The following is a 22,830-nucleotide window of genomic DNA, read 5'->3' as shown; positions in this document are numbered from 1 at the left end:
TACTCGGCACGTACCTGTCTAAAACGCATTTTACGATTGCCTTGAACTTTTTCCATAAACACTCAACATTGTCAGCGTCGGAACAGAAATTTTCGTTTTGATCTGTTAGGTAGTCTGAAATCTGCCTTCTATTACTCTTGCTAAACAGATAAACCTTCCTCCCTTTTTTTATATTCCTATTAACTTCCATATTCAGGGATGCTGCAACGGCCTTATGATCACTGATTCCCTGTTCTGTACATACAGATTCGAAAAGTTCGGGTCTGTTTGTTATCAGTAGGTCCAATATGTTATCTCCACGAGTCGGTTCTCTGTTTAATTGCTCGAGGTAATTTTCGGATAGTGCACTCAGTATAATGTCACTCGATGCTCTGTCCCTACCACCCGTCCTAAACATCTGAGTGTCCCAGTCTATATCTGGTAAATTGAAATCTCCACCTAAGACTATAACATGCTGAGAAAATTTATGTGAAATGTATTCCAAATTTTCTCTCAGTTCTGCCACTAATGCTGCTGAGTCGGGAGGTCGGTAAAAGGAGCCAATTATTAACCTAGTTCGGTTGTTTAGTGTAACCTCCACCCATAATAATTCACAGGAACTATCCACTTCTACTTCACTACAGGATAAACTACTACTAACAGCGATGAACACTCCACCACCGGTTGCATGCAATCTATCCTTTCTAAACACCGTCTGTACCTTTGTAAAAATTTTGGCAGAATCTATCTCTGGCTTAAGCCAGCTTTCTGTACCTATAACGATTTCAGCTTCGGTGCCTTCTATCAGCGCTTGAAGTTCCGGTACTTTACCAACGCAGCTTCGACAGTTGACAATTACGATACCGATTGCTGCTCGGTCCCCGCATGTCCTGACTTTGCCCCGCACCCGTTGAGGCTGTTGCCCTTTCTGTACTTGCCCAAGGCCATCTAACCTAAAAAACCGCCCAGCCCACGCCACACAACCCCTGCTACCCGTGTAGCCGCTTGTTGCGTGTAGTGGACTCCTGACCTATCCAGCGGAACCCGAAACCCCACCACCCTATGGCGCAAGTCGAGGAATCTGCAGCCCACACGGTCGCAGAACCGTCTCAGCCTCTGATTCAGACCCTCCACTCGGCTCTGTACCAAAGGTCCGCAGTCAGTCCTGTCGACGATGCTGCAGATGGTGAGCTCTGCTTTCATCCCGCTAGCGAGACTGGCAGTCTTCACCAAATCAGATAGCCGCCGGAAGCCAGAGAGGATTTCCTCCGATCCATAGCGACACACATCATTGGTGCCGACATGAGCGACCACCTGCAGATGGGTGCACCCTGTACCCTTCATGGCATCCGGAAGGACCCTTTCCACATCTGGAATGACTCCCCCCGGTATGCACACGGAGTGCACATTGGTTTTCTTCCCCTCTCTTGCTGCCATTTCCCTAAGGGGCCCCATTACGCGCCTGACGTTGGAGCTCCCAACTACCAGTAAGCCCACCCTCTGCGACTGCCCGGATCTTGCAGACTGAGGGGCAACCTCTGGAACAGGACAAGCAGCCATGTCAGGCCGAAGATCAGTATCAGCCTGAGACAGAGCCTGAAACCGGTTCGTCAGACAAACTGGAGAGGCTTTCCGTTCAGCCCTCCGGAATGTCTTTCGCCCCCTGCCACACCTTGAAACGACCTCCCACTCTACCACAGGTGAGGGATCAGCCTCAATGCGGGCAGTATCCCGGGCAACCACAGTCGTAGTCCGATCAGGGGATGCGTGGGACGAGCTGGCCGTCCCCGACAAACCCCCATCCCGACCCCCACAGTGATGCCCATTGGCAACAGCCTCAAGCTGTGTGACCGAAGCCAACACTGCCTGAAGCTGGGAGCGAAGGGATGCCAACTCAGCCTGCATCCGAACACAGCAGTTGCAGTTCCTATCCATGCTAAAAACTGTTTTGCTAACAACGTCTGAACTAATCTACAGAGAGCGCAAACAAATCGACAAAATGTAAACGGTTATTAAAATACAAGATTGCCTAGTAAATGCAGTAATGCTGCTACTTGCGCACTGCTGACACTGCTCGGCGGCGGAAGGAGACTAAGCGAAATTACACTATTCAGGTACTAAAACACGATGCTACACTCTCAAATACTATAATACGCAGATGGTGGCTCTGTAAGTAGTCTTCGAAATGGCGCCAGTGACGGACGTGCGTTCCAGGCAGAGCTCTGTCGTTGAGATGCTTTTTGCGAAAAACCAGAGCATCGCAGATATTCATAGGCGCTTGCAGAACATCTAGGGGGATCTGGCAGTGATCCGACCTCCATCTGTTTGGCGCAATGAATGATGCACTGTGCAGGAAGCAGCACGTGGACGTTGGGAGATTACGGATGTAGCAAGACGTTGGTTCCAACGTCGACCAGTAGACTGGTACCATGCAGGTATACGGTCCCTCCCACTAAGGCGGCGTAAGGCTGTCCCATTGAACGGAGCCAGAAGAGTGGGGAGTGATAAGGTGTATTGGAATACTAAGTAAAACCAACCTGCATCCAGAGAAGAAAGCGCGTGTTGCATTACTCATTGAACGCCCTTCGTGTTTATCTTAGAAATGGAAATAAATCATGGGTAAGCGTACAACAGAGAAGTAACTATTCGTTCTCTTTTATACACAAGTCTCTGCATTCAATGTATTGAACCTATTCGCAATATATCACCGATTTCCCTCATCGATATAAGTTATTAATAACAAACTTCCTTTTAAGAGAACATGTCTTTTGCACTACACTTATATCTGTAGAAATACTTTCTTAAGTCCGTGGTTCGAGTCCTCCCTCGGGCATGGGTGTGTGTGTTGTTCCTAGCATAAGTAGTTTAAGTAGTGTGTAAGTCTCGGGACCGATGACCTTAGTAGTTTGGTCCCTTCGGAATACGCACACATTTGAACATACTTTCTTAAACGTTCTTTTATGTAACTCCGCAATTTTAAAGCAGAATTTGACATCTAAGGCAGCAAACAGGGAGTAAATATAGTGTTACAGGTGGAGAGTTACACATCATTTTTGGGACGTGTGACCGTCTGTGTTTCGTCCAGGACTTTTCTCGTGGTAAAATGAGAGGTAGGACCGCACGCCGATCCTTACTCTCGGACACAAGGATACGGTAACGCGGTGACCGCAGGAGCCCAGGGAGTGAAACCCGAAACTGATCCGTTCCTGTTTCGAGAAAGAATAAGACACCGCGTTGCTTTTGTGGAACCCAAAACAAGATGCCAGACTGCTCACAGATACTCAATAAACCAGAAAACAATTATCCATCTACGTAGGACATTGGTGCAAAACTAAGTGCTACAATTCCTAAAGCATGACCCTGAAAACCTGAGCAGTGCAAGTGACCACTGCATTTTTAGTTCAAGTCTCACGGTAATTTTATTACCAACAGTTGGCACTACCGTACATAAAAAATTCCTCGTAAGGTGAATTAACAGTTCGGAAAACAGTTCGTAAAGGTACCTAGTAATTAGTTGCGTATCTTACTCAAGCATTATGTAGTGCACACACTGAAGGAAATGTCTTTGAGATTAAAATACTAAAGACGAATTTGAAAAAAATAAGGCTCATATCCTCCTCCGGCCATCCGAATGTTGGTTTTCAGTGATTTCCTTAAGTGATTATTTGAGGACTGGGATAGTTTATTCGAAAAGGTTGTGATTGATTTGGAACACGACTTTTGCGCAACTTAGCTTGCTTAGCCAACGACCATAACGTTCATGGGACACTAACCCTAACAGTTGTCTATATCGGCGTAGCTTTTTAAATTTACATTAATGTTTATATAAATACGGGAATTGGGGAAAACATCTTTTATTGCCATGAGTGGGATACGTTTCCTAGCGATACGCTTCTTAGCAAAATTATAACTATATAATAGGTGAAATAAGTTGTACACCTAAAGCAAGATTCCACAGAAACAATAAGAAATTAAAATGTCGTACAGGCAGTTACGTTATTTCTTCATCATTAGTATTGAAAGTTGTCTGCGGGTTTCATGTGATAGAAGGAATAAATGACTTGTTTCACTTTCCACCAGATGTCTGAAGGGAATAATTAAAATGTTTTATGGATCAGTCTGTAAATGGAAGTCTTGATATATTTTTAAACTGTTGTAATATTGTTGTATCTTACGTATACTGCATAAGTTCACAATACTTTTTAGAATGAAACTGAAGGTTTTCTACTTGGTAAGTTTCCTACAACAATAACATGAAAATGAAGAAAATTGATTACCTTTTTCTGGGAACAGTGTGATAATGTTGCTTGACACTAAGGTGAAATTTTTGTTTTTACACAGTCACATGCACATAAAGGCAAGCTAATTAAACATCTTATTCGGGAACGAAGCAACGGAGTGGGCCGTTGGTCACTTGCTGTCCGTGCTGCCGCGTCGTGGACCATGCGAAGAGAGTTTACTGTCATGTTTGGAGGGATTCGAGGCCATCATATTCAGCATGCAGCCACATGTAATACAAAACACGTCGGCTTCCCTACGGAAAAAAATGTTCAAAGTTGTGTGAAATCTTACGGGACTTGACCGCTAAGGTCATCAGTCCCTAAGCTTACACACTACTTAACCTAAATTATCCTAAGGACGAACACACATACCCATGCCCGAGGGAGGACTCGAACCTCAGCCGGGTCCAGCCGCACAGTCCATGACTGCAGCGACATTAGACCGCTCTGCTAATCCCGCGCAGCTTCCCTACGGAACGCACTAGAGTAACTCGCTTGAAACCAAACCACACCAGCGTGCTCTCGCCACCGAGGCACGACGCGACTGGCGCGCTGAACTGGAAACCTAACATAAGACTTTCCATAAGCTCGAAGAGGAAATTTGAAGATAGCATCTGTGTCTAGTCGAATCAGGGTACAGAGTCATATTTTCAGTAATGCTCCAATACGTATCTTGCGAAATAATGAAGACACAGAAAACGTAAAACTGAGCACTGAAAGTAGCGATTTAACAGGCAACGTTCACCCTTACTCTCGATATTTTTTTTCTTCCTCAGCATTTGCTCATAGGTTTACAGAGAACGTTGTTCTTGATTTTCTCCTCCGCAGTTCGCCTTCCTCACTGCTGTAGCACGTACATGGAAATAAATATTCTTGTTTGATTCTTAATCTGTGAGCCCATGGCGTGCGTGTTCGCTGTACGATTACTTAAGGTATTTGCAGCTACTGTACTTACTCGTAAAATACATGTTTATTTTATCATAGATGTCTTTTATTCGTGTACAATATTGTCAGCGACTGCATTTTTGTCGTATCTTGCTTAGATCCAGCAGTATCGTCTGCGTGCTAATATTCCAGGTATTCTTACGTTTTAAGATAGTGTTTTTGGCCTAATATCACGGTGACTAGTAGAAGTAAACATTTCATGATGCAAAATTGCGACTAAGCTTTGCACTACTGAAATCTATTTGCGTTCTTATGACTACATTTAGCTCATTTCACATGTGTTTAGTAGAAGAAACGTAGTAAAACAGTTATTGATGGAATATCTAGTCAACGACATTAAGGATGTTAGTAAAATCAAATGAAAATTGAATGACTGTTTTAAGTGAAAGGCAGAGAGGGACGTGGAGCAGCAGCATGTGCTTGTATAAAAGAAAATGTGCGAGTGCGCGTACTGCAATGACTGAACGGTATTCAAAGTGAATGGGAATGTGGGGAACCACGATAAATGATCGCTCTTGAAGCTATCTCGAGAAAACAGTCACAATAGAACATACGTAGAAAATGACTGTCAAAAACTGTCTACTAAAACTGCGTCATTGCAAGGATAATAGGTTTTAAGACGGGTGTTGGGAAACGGAATATCGAAATTAGAAAGCAGCGGTCTACTGGACGTTCTATTGACACACAGTCAACACGGAATTTGAAAACATCGTTCTTGTGAACCACAACCCGCTCACTTGAAGCGTTAATTGCTATAGACAAGCGATTTCAAATTATTTCCGTATTTCTAGATCTCCAGAAGGCTTTTGACACTGTACCAGACAAGCGGCTTGTATTAAAACTGTGTGCTTGTGGAATACCGTCCCAGTTATGTGACTGGATTCGTCATTTCTTGTCAGAGAGGCCACAGTTCGTAGTAATTGAAGTAAAGTCATTGAGTAAAACAGATTCGATTTCTGGCGTCCCCCAAGGTGGTGTTATAGGCCGTTTTCTGTTCCTTATCTTTATAAACAATTTAGGAGATAATGTGAGCATCCGTCTTGGGTTGTTTGCACATGATGGTTTCGTTTATCAACTACTGAAGTCGTCAGAAAATCAAAACAAATTTCAAAACTATTTAGAAAAAATGTTAAAATATGTGTGAAATCTTATGGGACTTAACTGCTAAGGTCATCAGTCCCTAAGCTTACGCACTACTTAATCTAACTTATCCTAAGGACACACACACCCATGCCCGAGGGAGGACTCGAACCTCTGCCTGGGCAGCCGCACAGTCCATGACCTATTTAGAAAAGATAAAAATATAGTGCAAAAATTGGGAATTGATCCTAAATAATGAAAAGTGTTAGGGGACCCACATGAGTGCTAAAAGGAATCTAACTTCGGTTACACGATAAATCAGTCAAATCTAAAGGCTGTAAATTCAGCTAAATACCCAGAAATTACAATCACGAACAACTTAAATTCGAAGGAACATATAGATAATGTTGTGGAGAGGGCTAACCAAAGACTCCGTTTTGTTGCCATGACACTTAGAAAATTGTAACAGGCCTACTAAAGAGACTGCCTACACTACGCTTCTCGTCCTCCTTTAGAATACTGCTGCGTGGTGTGTGATTCGTACCAGATAGGATTGACGGAATACATCGAGAAAGTTCAAAAAAAGTATTATCGCGAAATAGGGTAGAGAGTATCATACCAATGATACCATATTTGGGGTGGCTTTCATTAAAACACAGGCGTTTTTCGTTGCGGCAGAATTTTCTCACGAAATTTAAATCACCAATTTTCTCCTCCAAATGGGAAAATATTTTGTTGACTCAGATTGCATAGGGTGAAAATATCTTCATAATAAAATAAGGGAAATCAGAGCTCGCACGGAAAGATATAGGTTTTCGTTTTTTATGCGCGCTGTACGAGATTGGAATAATAGAAAATTATTGTGAGAGTTGTTCGCTGAACCTTCTGCCAGGCAAAAAAAAACAGGTTCAAATGGCTCTGAGCACTATGGGACTTAACTTCTGAGGTCATCAGTCCCCTAGAACTTAGAACTACTTAAACCTAACCTAACATCACACACATCCATTCCCGAGGCAGGATTCGAACCTTCCACCGTAGCGGTTTAAAAGTGTATAGCATGAAATGCGGAAGGTAAAATAAACACGCAATTTGAGTTGTAGCAAAGACGTGTTTGAATTATCTGAAGCGCTATTGGCTGACTGCAAACGAAGGCTCCTCTTTTAAGTTGATAACTTAAAAACATTTCTTTTGCTGAAACTAGAGTATGGAGAAGGGTGTAATTGAAGTGAATGGCCCAGATGACTAAATATCTTGGCATCGAGTGGAGGTTTCATTACTCCAGTATCACATTCGATCACCTCTGTGTACGTCTACATCTACATACATACTCCGCAATACACCATACGGTGAGTGGCGGAGGGTACCTCGTACCACAACTAACATCTTCTCTCCCTGTTCCACTCCCAAACAGAACGAGGGAAAAATGACTGCCTATATGCCTCTGTATGAGCCCTAATCTCTCTTATCTTATCTTTGTGGTCTTTCCGCGAAATATAAGTTGCCGGCAGTAAAATTGTACTGCAGTCAGCCTCAAATGCTGGTTCTCTAAATTTCCTCAGTAGCGATTCACGAAAATAACGCCTCCTTTCCTGTAGAGACTTCCACCCGAGTTCCTGAAGCATTTCCGTAACACTCGCGTGATGATCAAACCTACCCGTAGCAAATCTAGCAGCCCGCCTCTGAATTGCTTCTATTTCCTCCCTCAATCCGACCTGATAGGGTTCCCAAACGCTCGAGCAGTACTCAAGAATAGGTCGTATTAGTGTTTTATAAGCGGTCACCTTTACATATGAACCACCTCTTCCCAAAATTCTACCAATGAACCGAAGAAGACCATCCGCCTTCCCCACAACTGCCATTACATGCTTGTTCCACTTCATATCGCTCTGCAATGTTACGTCCAAATATTTAATCGACGTGACTCCGTCAAGCGCTACACTACTAATGGAGTATTCAATACATTACAGGATTCTTTTTCCTATTCATCTGCATTAATTTACATTTATCTATATTTGGAGTTAGCTGCCATTCTTTACACCAATCACAAATCCTGTCCAAGTCATCTTGTATCCTCCTACAGTCATTCAACGACGACACCTTCCCGTACACCACAGGATCATCAGCAAACATCCGTACATTGCTTTCCACCCTATCCAAAAGATCATTCATGTAGATAGAAAACAACAGCGGACCTACCACACTTCCCTGGGGTACACCAGATGACACACTCACCTCCGATGAACACTCACCAAGGAGGATAACGTACTGGGTTCTATTCCTTAAGAAGTCTTCGAGCCACTCGCATTTTTGGGAACCAATCCCTCATGCTCGTACCCTAGTTAGGAGTCTGCAGTGGGGCACCGAGTCAAACGCTTTCCGGAAGTCAAGGAATATGACATCCGTCTGATACCCTTCATCCACGGTTCGCAAGATATCATGTGAAAATACGGCGAGTTGCGTTTCGCAGGAGCGATGCTTTCTAAAGCCGTGGCATATTAAAACTGTGTGCTGGACCGAGACTCGAACTCGGGACCTTTGCCTTTCGCGGGCAAGTGCTCTACCAACTGACCTACCCAAGCACGACTCACGACCCGTCCTCGCAGCTTTACTTCTGCCAGTACCTCGTCTCCTACCTTCCAAAGTTTACAGAAGCTCTCCTGCGAACCTTGCAGATTTAGCACTCCTGAAAGAAAGGATATTGCGGAGACATGGCTTAGCCATAGCCTAGGGGATGTTTCCAGAATGAGATTTTCACTCTGCAGCGGAGTGTGCTCTGATATGAAACTTCCTGGCAGATTAAAACTGTGTGTCGGATCGAGACTCGAACTCGGGACCTTTACCTTTCGCGGACAAATTCTAATCCGCCAGGAAGTTTCGTATCATCGCACACTCCGCTGCAGAGTGAAAATCTCGTTCTGGAAACATCCCCTAGGCTGTGGCTAAGCCATGTCTCCGCAATATCCTTTTTTCAGGAGTGCTAATTCTGCAAGGTTCGCAGGAGAGCTTCTGTAAAGTTTCGAAGGTAGGAGACGAGGTACTGCCAGAAGTAAATCTGCGAGGACGGGTTGTGAGTCGTGCTTGGGTAGCTCAGTTGGTAGAGCACTTGCCCGCAAAAGGCAAAGGTCCCGAGTTCAAGTCTCCGTCCAGCAAACGATGTTAAGGATTTTTTTTTTTAGTCATCAGTCTACTGACTGGTTTGATGCGGCCCGCCACAAATTAGTGTCCTGTGATAACCTTTTCATCTCAGAGTAGCACTTGCAACCTACGTCCTCCATTATTTGCTTGCCGTATTCCAATCTCTGTCTTCCTCTACAGTTTTTGCCCTCTACAGCTCCCTCTAGTACCATGGAAGTTATTCCCTCATGTCGTAGCGGATGCCTATCATCCTGTCCCTTCTCCTTGTCAGTATTTTCCACATATTCCTTTCCTCTCCGATTCTGCGTAGAACCTCCTCATTCCTTACCTTATCAGTCCACCTAATTTTCAACATTCGTCTATTGCACCACATCTCAAATGCTTCGATTCTCTTCTGTTCCGGTTTTCCCACAGTCCATGTTTCACTACCATACAATGCTGTACTCCAGACGCACATCCTCAGAAATTTCTTCCTCAAATTAAGGCCGGTATTTGATATTAGTAGACTTCTCTTGGCCAGAAATGTCTTTTTTGCCATAGCGAGTCTGCTTTTGATGTCTTCCTTGCTCCGTCCGTCATTGCTTATTTTACTGCCTAGGTAGTAGAATTCCTTAACTTCATTGACTTCGTGACCATCAATCCTGATGTTAAGTTTCTCGCTATTCTCATTTCTACTGCTTGTCATTACCTTCGTCTTTCCCCAATTTTCTCTCGAACCATACTGTGTACTCATTAGACTGTTCATTCCGTTCAGCAGATCATTTAATTCTTCTTCACTTTCACTCAGGATAGCAATGTCATCAGCGAATCGTATAATTGATATCCTTTCACCTTCTATTTTCATTCCACTCCTCAACCTTCTTTTATTTCCATCATTGCTTCCTCGATGTACAGATTGAAGAGTAGGGGCGAAAGTCTACAGCCTTGTCTTACACCCTTCTTAATAGGAGCACTTCGTTCTTGATCGTCCACTCTTATTATTCCCTCTTGGTTTTTGTACATATTGTATATGACCCTTCTCTCCCTATAGCTTACCCCTACTTTTTTCAGAATCTCGAACAGCTTGCACCATTTCATATTGTCGGACGCTTTTTCCAGGTCGACAAATCCTATGAAAGTGTCTTGATTTTTCTTTAGCCTTGCTTCCATTATTAGCCGTAACGTCAGAATTGCCTCTCTCGTCCCTTTACTTTTCCTAAAGCCAAACTGATCGTCACCTAGCGCATTCTCAATTTTCTTTTCCATTCTTCTGTATATTATTCTTGTAAGCAGCTTCGATGCATGAGCTGTTAAGCTGATTGTGCGATAATTCTCGCACTTGTCAGCTCTTGCCGTCTTCGGAATTGTGTGGATGATGCTTTTCCGAAAGTCAGATGGTATGTCGCCAGACTCATATATTCTACACACCAATGTGAATAGTCGTTTTGTTGTCAGTTCCCCAAATGATTTTAGAAATTCTGATGGAATGTTGTCTTATTGACCGTAAGCCCTCCAAAGCTCTTTTAAATTCCGATTCTAGTACTGGATCCCCTATCTCTTCTAAATCGGCTCCTGTTTCTTCTTCTATTACATCAGACAAATCTTCACCCTCATAGAGGCTTTCAATGTATTCTTTCCACCTATCTGCTCTCTACTCTGCATTTAGCAGTGGAATTCCCGTTGCACTCTTAATGTTACCACCGTTGCTTTTAATGTCACTAAAGGTTGTTTTGACTTTCCTGTATGCTGAGTCTGTCCTTCCGACAATCATATCTTTTTCCATGTCTTCACATTTTTCTTGCAGCCATTTCGTCTTAGCTTCCCTGCACTTCCTATTTATTTCATTCCTCAGCGTCTTGTATTTCTGTATTCCTGATTTTCCCGGAACATGTTTGTACTTCCTCCTTTCATCAATCAACTGAAGTATTTCCTCTGTTACTCATGGTTTCTTCGCAGTTACCTTCTTTGTACCTATGTTTTCCTTCCCAACTTCTGTGATGGCCCTTTTTAGAGATGTCCATTCCTCTTCAACTGTACCGCCTACTGCGCTATTCCTTATTGCTGTATCTATAGCGTTAGGCAACTTCAATCGTATCTCGTCATTCCTTAGTACTTCTGTGCCCCACTTCTTTGCGTATTGTTTCTTCCTGACCAATGTCTTGAACTTCAGCCTACTCTTCATCACTACTATATTGTGATCTGAGTCTATATCTGCTCCTGGGTACGCCTTACAATCCAGTATCTGATTTCGGAATCTCTGTCTGACCATGATGTAATCTAATTGAAATCTTCCCGTATCTCCCGTCCTTTTCCAAGTATACCTCCTCCTCTTGTGATTCTTGAACAGGGTATTCGCTGTTACTAGTTGAAACTTGTTACAGAACTCAATTAGTCTTTCTCCTCTTTCATTCCTTGTCCCAAGCCCATATTCTCCTGTACCCTTTTCTTCTACTCCTTCCCCTACAACTGCATTCCAGTCGCCCATGACTATTAGATTTTCGTCCCCATTTACATACTGCATTATCCTTTCAATATCCTCATACACTTTCTCTATCTGTTCATCTTCAGCTTGCGACGTCGGCATATATACCTGAACTATCGTTGTCGGTGTTGGTCTGCTGTCGATTCTGATTAGAACAACCCGGTCACTGAACTGTTCACAGTAACACACCCTCTGTCCTACCTTCCTATTCATAACGTATCCTACACCTGTTATACCATTTTCTGCTGCTGTTGATATTACCCGATACTCATCTGACCAGAAATCCTTGTCTTCCTTCCACTTCACTGACCCCTGCTATATCTAGATTGAGCCTATGCATTTCCATTTTCAGAGTTTCTAGTTTCCCTACCACGTTCAAGCTTCTGACATTCCACGCCCCGACTCGTAGAACGTTATCCTTTCGTTGATTATTCAATCTTTTTCTCATGGTAACCTCCCCCTTGGCAGTCCCCTCCCGGAGATCCGAATGGGGGACTATTCTGGAATCTTGGAGAGATCATCATGACACCTCTTCAAATACAGGCCACATGTCCTGTGGATACACGTTACGTGTCTTTAATGCAGTGGTTTCCATTGCCTTCTGCATCCTCGTGTCGTTTATCATTTCTGATTCTTCCGCCTTTAGGGGGAAATTTGCCACCCCTAGGACAAGAGAGTGCCCTGAACCTCTATCCGCTCCTCCGCCCTCTTTGACAAGGCCGTTGGCAGAATGAGGCTGACTTCTTATGCCGGAAGTCTTCGGCCGCCAATGCCAGTGTTAAGGATATTGGTCTGTAATTTTGTGGATCCGTCCTTCTCCCTTCTTATATACTGGCGTCACCTGCGCTTTTTTACGGTCGCTCGGGACTTTACACTGGGCAAGAGGTTCGGGATAAATGCAAGCTACGTAAGGAGCCAATGCAGTAGAGTACTCTCTGTAAAACCGAACTGGAATCCCATCAGGACCTGGCGATTTATTTACTTTCAACGGTCAAGGACCTCCGGCTGACGACTCGGGCGTGCGTTACGGTGGGCTAGGCGCTGTTACGTAACGGGCCGAGCAGCGCCCCACCAGGGAAGCTCGCTACAGTGCAGCGGGAGGAGGAGGAGGTGGGGGAGCAGCGGACAGCGGAAGCCCGCCAGTGCACAGTGCACCGCACGCCGGAGACCAGACACCAGCCAACTGGCGCCAGCATGCCTACCGCTGAGGAGACGCAACCGCTGCTGTCCGGCGGCGATGACGCTCGCGTACAGGTGAGCGTTACGGTAGCGACACGTCGTCATCAGAACTCACGGAGAGTACGCGAGGGCCGTCAGTCCGATTTCCCAGTAACTTCGATCAGTGGAAGAGGCGTGAAAATTATCGGAGGCAGAGTCGTTAGCGTCGTAGAATCGTGACGTCACGCTATTGCCCCTTGTGTTCGAAACCTATTTTTTTCTTTTTTAATTTAATTTTATCTTATTATACTTATCTACCCACGTTCTTAGAAGGTTACTACACAAAACTGCAACTGACTTTCACTATAAATGTCATACTTTTATTATACAGCATCTGTGTGTACGGCATTTTCAATGGTTACAGTCTCTAGATTAGGAAATGAGATACTTAAAGTAGTAAAGGAGTTTTGCTATTTTGGGAGCATAATAAATGATGATGGTCGAAATAGAGAGGATATAAAATGTAGACTGGCAATGGCAAGGAAAGCGTTTCTGAAGAAGAGGAATTTACAATTAAATGAACACCATTAGCTGCTTACAGGCGTTGACATTCGTCAACGGGGACAGATGAAAATGTGTGCCCCGACCGGGACTCAAACCCGGGATCACCTGCGTACATGGCAGATGCTCTATCCATTTTTTTTTCATTTTGCTCGCTTTAGTTCGGTGCATCTGCTCGGGGCGGACGTCGTAAGACATCCATTTAAGTTCGTTGTTGATCTGTTAACTGAGTTTTTCTATTCCAGAGCGCACGTTACCCTCTGACCGAACACGCTGACCCATCTGGGCCACCGAGGACACAGAGGATAGCGCGACTGCAGGGATTTATCTCTGCCACGCCTCCCGCGAAACCCACATTCTCAACGTATTGTCCCGCACTACATTCGTAGTGCCCCCGCCCATTATACTCATTACCCGCGGCGCGTTGCCGATTCCCGTAAGAGTTCGGGCACTGTTTGTGAAGAAGAAGATGGTCAAGTGCCAGGTGAGTCTTAACTATATATATACTAAGATGGTATCTGTTCTACATCTACATCCACATTGCTACTCTGCAATTCACATTTAAGTGCTTGGCAGAGGGTTCATCGAACCACAATCATACTATCTCTCTACCATTCCACTGCCGAACAGCGCGCGGGAAAAACGAACACCTAAACCTTTCTGTTCGAGCTCTGATTTCTCTTATTTCATTTTTATGATCATTCCTACCTATGTAGGTTGGGCTCAACAAAATATTTTCGCATTCGGAAGAGAAAGTTGGTGACTGAAATTTCGTAAATAGATCTCGCCGCGACGAAAAACGTCTTCGCTTTAATGACTTCCATCCCAATTCGCGTATCATATCTGCCACACTCTCTCCCCTATTACGTGATAATACAAAACGAGCTGCCCCTTTTTGCACCCTTTCGATGTCCTCCGTCAATCCCACCTGGTAAGGATCCCACACTGTGCAGCAATATTCTAACAGAGGACGAACGAGTGTAGTGTAAGCTGTCTCTTTAGTGGACTTGTTGCAACTTTTAAGTGTCCTGCCAATGAAACGCAACCTTTGGCTCACCTTCCCCACAATATTATCTATGTGGTCTCTGAAGTTGTTCGTAATTTTAACACCCAGGTACTTAGTTGAATTGACGGCCTTGAGAATTGTACTATTTATCGAGTAATCGAATTCCAATGGACTTCTTTTGGAACTCACGTGGATCACCTCACACTTTTCGTTATTTAGCGTCAACTGCCACCTGCCACACCATACAGCAATCTTTTCTAAATCGCTTTGCATCTGATACTGGTCTTCGGATGACCTTACTAGACGGTAAATTACAGCATCAACTGCGAACAACGAGTGTAAGGTAAGCTGTCTCTTTAGTGGACTTGTTGCATCTTCTAAGTGTCCTGCCAATGAAACGCAACCTTTGGCTCACCTTCCCCACAATATTATCTATGTGGTCTTTCCAACTGAAGTTGTTCGTAATTTTAACACCCAGGTACTCAGTTGAATTGACAGCCTTGAGAATTGTACTATTTATCGAGTAATCGAATCCCAACGGATTTCTTTTGGAACTCATGTGGATCACCTCACACTTTTCGTTATTAAGCGTCAACTGCCACCTGCCACACCATACAGCAATCTTTTCTAAATCGCTTTGCATCTGATACTGGTCTTCAGATGACCTTACTAGACGGTAAATTACAGCATCAACTGCGAACAACCTAAGAGAATTGCTCAGATTGTCACCCAGGTCATTTATATAGATCAGGAACAGCAGAGGTCCCAGGACGCTTCCCTGGGGAACACCTGATATCACTTCAGTTTTACTCGATGATTTGCCGTCTATTACTACGAACATGTCCGAAAGAACAGATACCATCTTAGTATATAGAAGAGGAATTTGTTAACATCGAATATAGATTTAAATGTCAGGAAGTCGATGGTTCAAATGGCTCTGAGCACTATGGGACTTAACATGTGAGGTCATCAGCCCCCTAGAACGTAGAACTAATTAAACCTAACTAACCTAAGGACATCACACACATCCATGCCCGCGGCAGGATTCGAACCTGCGACCGTAGCGGTCGCGCGGTTCCAGTCTGTAGCGCCTAGAACCGCTCGGCCACTCCGGCCGGCACCAGAGCGATATTCATTTCCTTGTACGAACGTCACTTGGAATAGAAAATCCGTTAACACTGCTGGAGACTTCACGCTTTGGCAATTATTTCGCGCAAACAACAAATAATACATGTTTTTTTCGAAAACTGGCGCTTTAAATTGATTATGAATCAAGATACAGTACAGGAATTTCACAGAAAACAGTTTTAACTGATTTACTCGTTCTCTTATCGTTTTCTTAATTCATTCATCAGACAGACAGTTGCTAGACTTATAAAGACAATGTTATTTCTATATACACTGGAAAACGTTCGTGTAGTAATCTTCTGTGGACATGGGTAGATAAATGAAAAACGAAAACAAGTTCCAGGTTTCGAACGCGGTGTGCATAATTGTGAAGCCACGACGCTAGCAGCTGTGCAATTGCTTCGGTCCAATGAACCTTGCGTTAAGGTACATCGCGTACTTGTAAACTTCGACCGTCGTTTTCTTAAAAACTGTCGGGCATCAACGGATAAGGAGAGACACGTGTGGGCTAGTTTTTAACCCTCTCTCAGTGACCAAAGTTTCTGGGCAATCGAGGGATGGCATTAGCTTTGTAAACCATATTCAGGTATTCTTCTGAAGTTTCCTTACAAGCCGGCCTGTGTGGCCGAGCGGTTCTAGGCGCTACAATCTGGAACCGTGCGACCGAAGCGGTCGCAGGTTCGAATCCCGCCTCGGGCATGGATGTGTGTGATGTCCTTAGGTTAGTTAGGTTTAAGTAGTTCTACGTTCTAGGGGACTTATGACCTTAGCAGTTGAGTCCCATAGTGCTCAGAGCCATTTGAACCATTTTCCTTACAACCATGCAGGATTGCAGTGATACCCGTTTCAGTTAATCCGGCGATGTCAAGTGATTAAATATGGATTTACACTTGACGGAAGGGAACGGATCGTGATCGTCAACGTTTCTCGGGTAAGTTTCGACTTCGACTTTGGTGAGGAGACGGCGCATCGTCTGCTCACATTGTAAGTTCACCGAGTCTCGACGTCCTTGCTCATGCATTACTCATATAATTTCTGCTTCTATGTCTTCTTCTTCTTGTATTTTCGTCGCACTTTGTGAGGATTAGTTATTTGGTTGATTTGGGGGAAGAGGATCAAACAGCGAGATCGCCCGTCCCATCGGATTAGGGAGGGTGGGGACGGAAGACCACCATGCACTTTAAAAGGAACCGTTCCGACATTTACCTTAAGTGATTTAAAGAAATCGCGGAGTACCCAAATCAGGGGGGACACGGATTTGAGCCGTCCTCCTCCAGAATGCGAATACATTGCGCTAACCACTGCGCCGTTCCGGTCGGTTTTGTGGTGTTTCCATGAAGTTTACGACATTTTTCCTGCGAGAATTCTCCAACAAACGAGGCCAGATATCCGAAAGCAAAAAATTATTCAGGCTTCGCAATATATGGAGAAAAGGAAAACCTACACTTTTTACAAACAAGTACGCAAATCGATGAAAGAATTTGCATTCAATAATCTTTCTTTAACAATGAAAAGTCGTCTCTATTCCGAAAGAAATATACAGTTGTTTTTAGGTTATTTGCTGCTCGAAAAAGGAAACCAATGGATTAGGCGGAAAGGTTTTGTGTTTTTCTTTTTAAAACTGTTTCTTGTTTATGTATATATGCAATATGAGTAGCGAGGAAAGGTACATTCTTTGAGGGTTTTGAGGGTTCATAATATCAGTGATTCCGAACAAAAAGCTCCGAAAGCTGCTTTAAAATCACGTTAGTCAGTGGCATGTCGTTTATCATCAGCACTCACATGCGAATGCAACCAGCATGACATTAATCTACGTCGTTTGGTCTTTATTAACCATTTGAACGTACATTTCACTTGTGCATGGCGGGCCGTAAAATCCTCCAAGTGCACACGTCGTTGACCTCAAGTCTCAATCCTTCAGTGGTTGCTCCCATCAGCAACACAGCAGCTGTGTATAAGACCTACAAAATGCATTGACGTGGAGGTGGACCTTTGAACATCTTTTGAGGGGAAATCTATACAACTAAACAAAACATTGGATCACAGTGTTTCATTTACTATGACCTGCATTTGTGCTCTTCCCCAATTGTTTTTATTAGCTTCCTGGGAAACTGTTAAGAACAGGACATGTGTTCATCTGACGCTTTTTGTTCAGAATCACTAACATTGTCATCCCTCAAAGCCTCTACCTTTTCTCACAACTCAACCTATATACAGGGAGTAACACTGTTCTCTTTACCGATTCTGACGACTTGGGGTGAGGACAAAGACGGTTAAGTTTAGCGTCGGAGCTCATGTCAGGAAACGTACCGTCTTCCCGTTACACGCAAAATACCGCAACACACTTCCAAATCTCCTGCATTTTCGGCGCCACTGGATACAATATTAAGTACGTCATTCCCAGATCACCTGATGTTTACATGCGTTGATTTACGCGTCAGCTGTGGCTCCGAGGAAGACCTACTGGCGCAGGTTATGGCTGAGGCGGATGCTGGAAGACCAGGGATGTATGATCGTGTGTACCGGAAGGCAATACGGGGAAACCGTATCTGTGCTGACTTCGGTGGTCATTACATGGAGGCCTGTTTGTAAGTGGATCCAGACGACAAGCAGCAGTAGTCAGGGAGGAATGCATGCTGTGGTACTTCGCGTGTAGCGGGAAAACGGTACGTTTCTGTGTTAAACTTAACCGTCCTGGTCGCTAAAAGTCCTCGAAGTCTGTGAAGACAATACAATTACACCCGATATGTTCTTTAGCAAATGTTTTGAAACGTCTGGAAGATATTTTTCCAGTTGTTTCATTTCTCAGTAGTTTACCATACAAATTACATCAAGAGCATCCGTTATGAACTTCAGTTTGACCATTAATACATTATCCCATTTATAGTTCAGTAAACTTGGTACTATACAAATCTACTTCCTACATCACGAATGATAAGTCATAACTTTTCACTTTCACGCTTCAGTACTGAACTGCTGAAAGCGATGTTGTGTTTACGCCCTGCCTAGTGTGAAGACGCCACCATATGACAATGACATCGTCTTCTCTGACGGCCTGTTTAAATCGAGTTTAATAGTTCAGGATCTTTCGGACGAATAATTATGCCTGCGAGGCCACACTGTCAGAAGTTATACTGGGTGCTGACTTCTGAAAACCAAAACCTCAACGATCGCCCAAGGAAATTAAATAGTTCTGGATGTGAGACCACGTCATGATGTGGTAACGCTACTAACATCTCGTCTAATGAATCCAGAATGAGATTTTCACTCTGCAGCGGAGTGTGCGCTGATATGAAACTTCCTGGCAGATTAAAACTGTGTGCCCGACCGAGACTCGAACTCGGGACCTTTGCATTTCGCGGGCAAGTGCTCTACCAACTGAGCTACCGAAGCACGACTCACGCCCGGTACTCACAGCTTTACTTCTGGCAGCATCTCGTCTCCCACCTTCTAAACTTTACAGAAGCTCTCCTGCGAACCTTGCCTTGGTAGAGCACTTGCCCGCGAAAGGCAAAGGTCCCGAGTTCGAGTCTCGGTCGGGCACACAGTTTTAATCTGCCAGGAAGTTTCATATCAGCGCATACTCCGCTGCAGAGTGAAAATCTCATTCTGGAAACATCCGCCAGGCTGTGGCTAAGCCATGTCTCCGCAATATCCTTTCTTTCAGGAGTGCTAGTTTTGCAAGGTTCGCAGGAGAGCTTCTGTAAAGTTTGGAAGGTGGGAGACGAGATGCTGGCAGAAGTAAAGCTGTGAGTACCGGCGTGAGTGGAGCCGGCCGAAGTGGCCGTGCGGTTAAAGGCGCTGCAGTCTGGAACCGCAAGACCGCTACGGTCGCAGGTTCGAATCCTGCCTCGGGCATGGATGTTTGTGATGTCCTTAGGTTAGTTAGGTTTAACTAGTTCTAAGTTCTAGGGGACTAATGACCTCAGCAGTTGAGTCCCATAATGCTCAGAGCCATTTGAACCATTTGAACCGGCGTGAGTCGTGATTCGGTAGCTCAGTTGGTAGAGTACTTGCCCGCGAAAGGCAAAGGTCCCGAGTTCGAGTCTCGGTCGGGCACACAGTTTTAATCTGCCAGGAAGTTTCATCTCGTCTAATATTCTAGTTAAACTTCATCAGGACGCCCTGTGTAGGCTGTCTGCAGTAATTGCTGAAACATCGGTGGTGTTATTACATCCTGATGTGATCTCACATCCAGACGAAATATGTTGAAACCGAAACACAGTGTTCAAAACTGAAGATGTGTGCGTGGTAGCGTACGCTTTGAGTTTCACGACCCGACGCATAGAGCGGTAGGAATTCACCAATTCGTGTGGTGGGGTAAATCATTCAATCGGCAATAGTGAGGGCAGATACTTCATATGGACGTTGGTTGCGCGATCCGATTATAGCAACTCGGCTGTTTGTTTATGTGGAGTCACAATTAGTGTAATTAATCGATGATGTTAGGGAACAATCAGGATTTTATTTTTGTAATAAAACCAACCACCGTCCTCTTAGAAGTCTGCAGAGATGTTTCAAATTAAAAAACTATTAAAAAACTAGAAACCCGCCTCGATTGCGAAAAAAGCACCTAGTGTTAACCTAGGTTTTGGCGTAGATAACTACACCTTCTTCAGAACAATAAAACCCACAAGTGCCTAAGAAGACCTTTGTCAATGATTAAATGAACACCATAACTATACATTTATAAACGAAAAAAAGGAAAACACAAACACTACACATGTACAAAGTCAAAACCACTACTTAACTTAATGGTGTACGCTCCACTTCACACCGGCCTATGTTCGATGGGCCATGACCCGCCATAAACTGCAGCTGCAGGTGAAGTTATCTACGCCGAAACCTATGGTAACACTAGGTGCTCTTTTCGCAATCGAGGCGGGTTTCGAGTTTTATAATATATAGGGTGATTCAAAAAGAATACCACAACTTTAGGAATTTAAAACTCTGCAACGACAAAAGGCAGAGCTAAGCACTATCTGTCGGCGAATTAAGGGAGCTATAAAGTTTCATTTAGTTGTACATTTGTTCGCTTGAGGCGCTGTTGACTAGGCGTCAGCGTCAGTTGATGCTAAGATGACGACCGCTCAACAGAAAGCTTTTTGTGTTATTGAGTACGGCAGAAGTGAATCGACGACAGTTGTTCAGCGTGCATTTCGAACGAAGTATGGTGTTAAACCTCCTGATAGGTGGTGTATTAAACGTTGGTATAAACAGTTTACAGAGAATGGGTGTTTGTGCAAAGGGAAAAGTTCTGGACAGCCGAGAAAGAGTGATGAAAATGTAGCACGCATCCAGCAAGCATTTGTTCGCAGCCCAGGAAAATCGACTCGCAGAGCTAGCAGAGAGCTGCAAATTCCACAATCAACTGTATAGAGAGTCCTACGAAAATGGTTAGTTATGAAACCTTATCGTCTGAAATTGGTTCAAGCACTGTCTGCAGCTGATAAGATTAAAAGAATCGATTTCTGTGATTTTATCCTTGCTCAAATGGAAACAGATGAATCTTTCGTTTCAAAGATTGTGTTTAGTGATGAGGCAACTTTCCACACTAACGGCAAAGTCAACCGTCACAATGTCAGTGTATGGGGCACTGAGAATCCGCGGGAAACAACTCAGTATGAACGTGACTCGCCTAAGGTGAACGTTTTCTGTGCCATTTCAGCCAATAAAGTTTTTGGTCCCTTTTTCTTCGAAGGTGCTACTGTAACTGGACTACAGTATCTGGAGATGTTAGAGAATTGGCTGTTCCCTCAGCTCGAACAAGAAGCACAACAATTCATGTTTCAGCAGGATGGAGCGCCACCGCATTGGCACTTATATGTCCGTAACTACCTGAACGTCAACTACCCGAGGCGATGGATCGGCCGCCAGGCAGCCCGTGACAGAGCACTTCATCACTGGCCTCCAAGAAGCCCTGATCTACCCCCTGCGATTTTTTCTTGTGGGGGTATGTTAAGGATATGGTGTTTCGGCCACCTCTCCTAGCCACCATTGATGATTTGAAACGAGAAATAACAGCAGCTATCCAAACTGTTACGCCTGATAGGCTACAGAGAGTGTGGAACGAGTTGGAGTATCGGGTTGATATTGCTCGAGTGTCTGGAGGGGGCCATATTGAACATCTCTGAACTTGTTTTTGAGTGCAAAAAAAACCTTTCTAAATACTCTTTGTAATGATGTACAACAAAAGGTTATATTATGTTTCTTTCATTACATACACATTTTTAAAGTTGTGGTATTCTTTTTGAATCACCCTGTATTAACCAACGATTGCTGACGCGCTGCGATGTTGAAGGATGTTTCAAATGCTTGTACAACCACTGCAATCTCATTGTGAAACTGCAGACACAGTCAGTTCATTAGAGGCACGAACGCTAAATTCATCAGATTCCAACGTAGTGGAATCATCAATACTATACGTGTCATTTTCAAAATATTTTATCTCCGCAGTAGAAAAGAGACAAATATTTACGTGAACTTGCCGATTAAAAATAGCGGCTTGAACCAACTCTAGAAAGATTTATAATTTCTCCTGAAGAACCCTGTAAAGTAGTATCGCCTTCGTGACATCACTGTATACAACGCATCGCCTTGTAATGTTTTGTTTACATATGGGGTTCACTGTACCGTCTTCAACCAACGAATACTGAGTCTCACACATTGCTCAGCTTGAGACTGCCGGTTCAGTTCACAAACTTTACTGCTATCCTAGTTTTGATAATTTCATTAATGACACTACCATTGAAACCTATAATCTAGACAGGTAGAGGTTTTATAGGAACTAATTCGACGGCCTTTCTTGGGCTACTGCTTTCTCGCAGCTTCAGCGCACACGTCTAATGCGCAACTTTCTTTGTTGCTCTATTTTGCACACTGCCCACAACACGGAAAAGATTGACACGTGCACGTTGTTTCATACTTCTCTTGTTCTGCGTCCCACATTACCAATGTCAAATGACTCTGAGCACTATGCGACTTAACTGCTTAGGTCATCAGCCGCCAAGAACTTAGAACTACTTAAACCTAACTAACATAAGGAGATCACACACATCCATGCCCGAGGCAGGATTCGAACCTGCGACCGTAGCAGT

Source organism: Schistocerca piceifrons, chromosome 3 (genome assembly GCF_021461385.2).
Source record: "Schistocerca piceifrons isolate TAMUIC-IGC-003096 chromosome 3, iqSchPice1.1, whole genome shotgun sequence".
In the NCBI taxonomy this organism is placed as follows: domain Eukaryota; kingdom Metazoa; phylum Arthropoda; class Insecta; order Orthoptera; family Acrididae; genus Schistocerca; species Schistocerca piceifrons.
The sequence above is the reverse complement of the archived record's forward strand: the minus strand, read 5'-3'. Positions refer to the sequence as shown.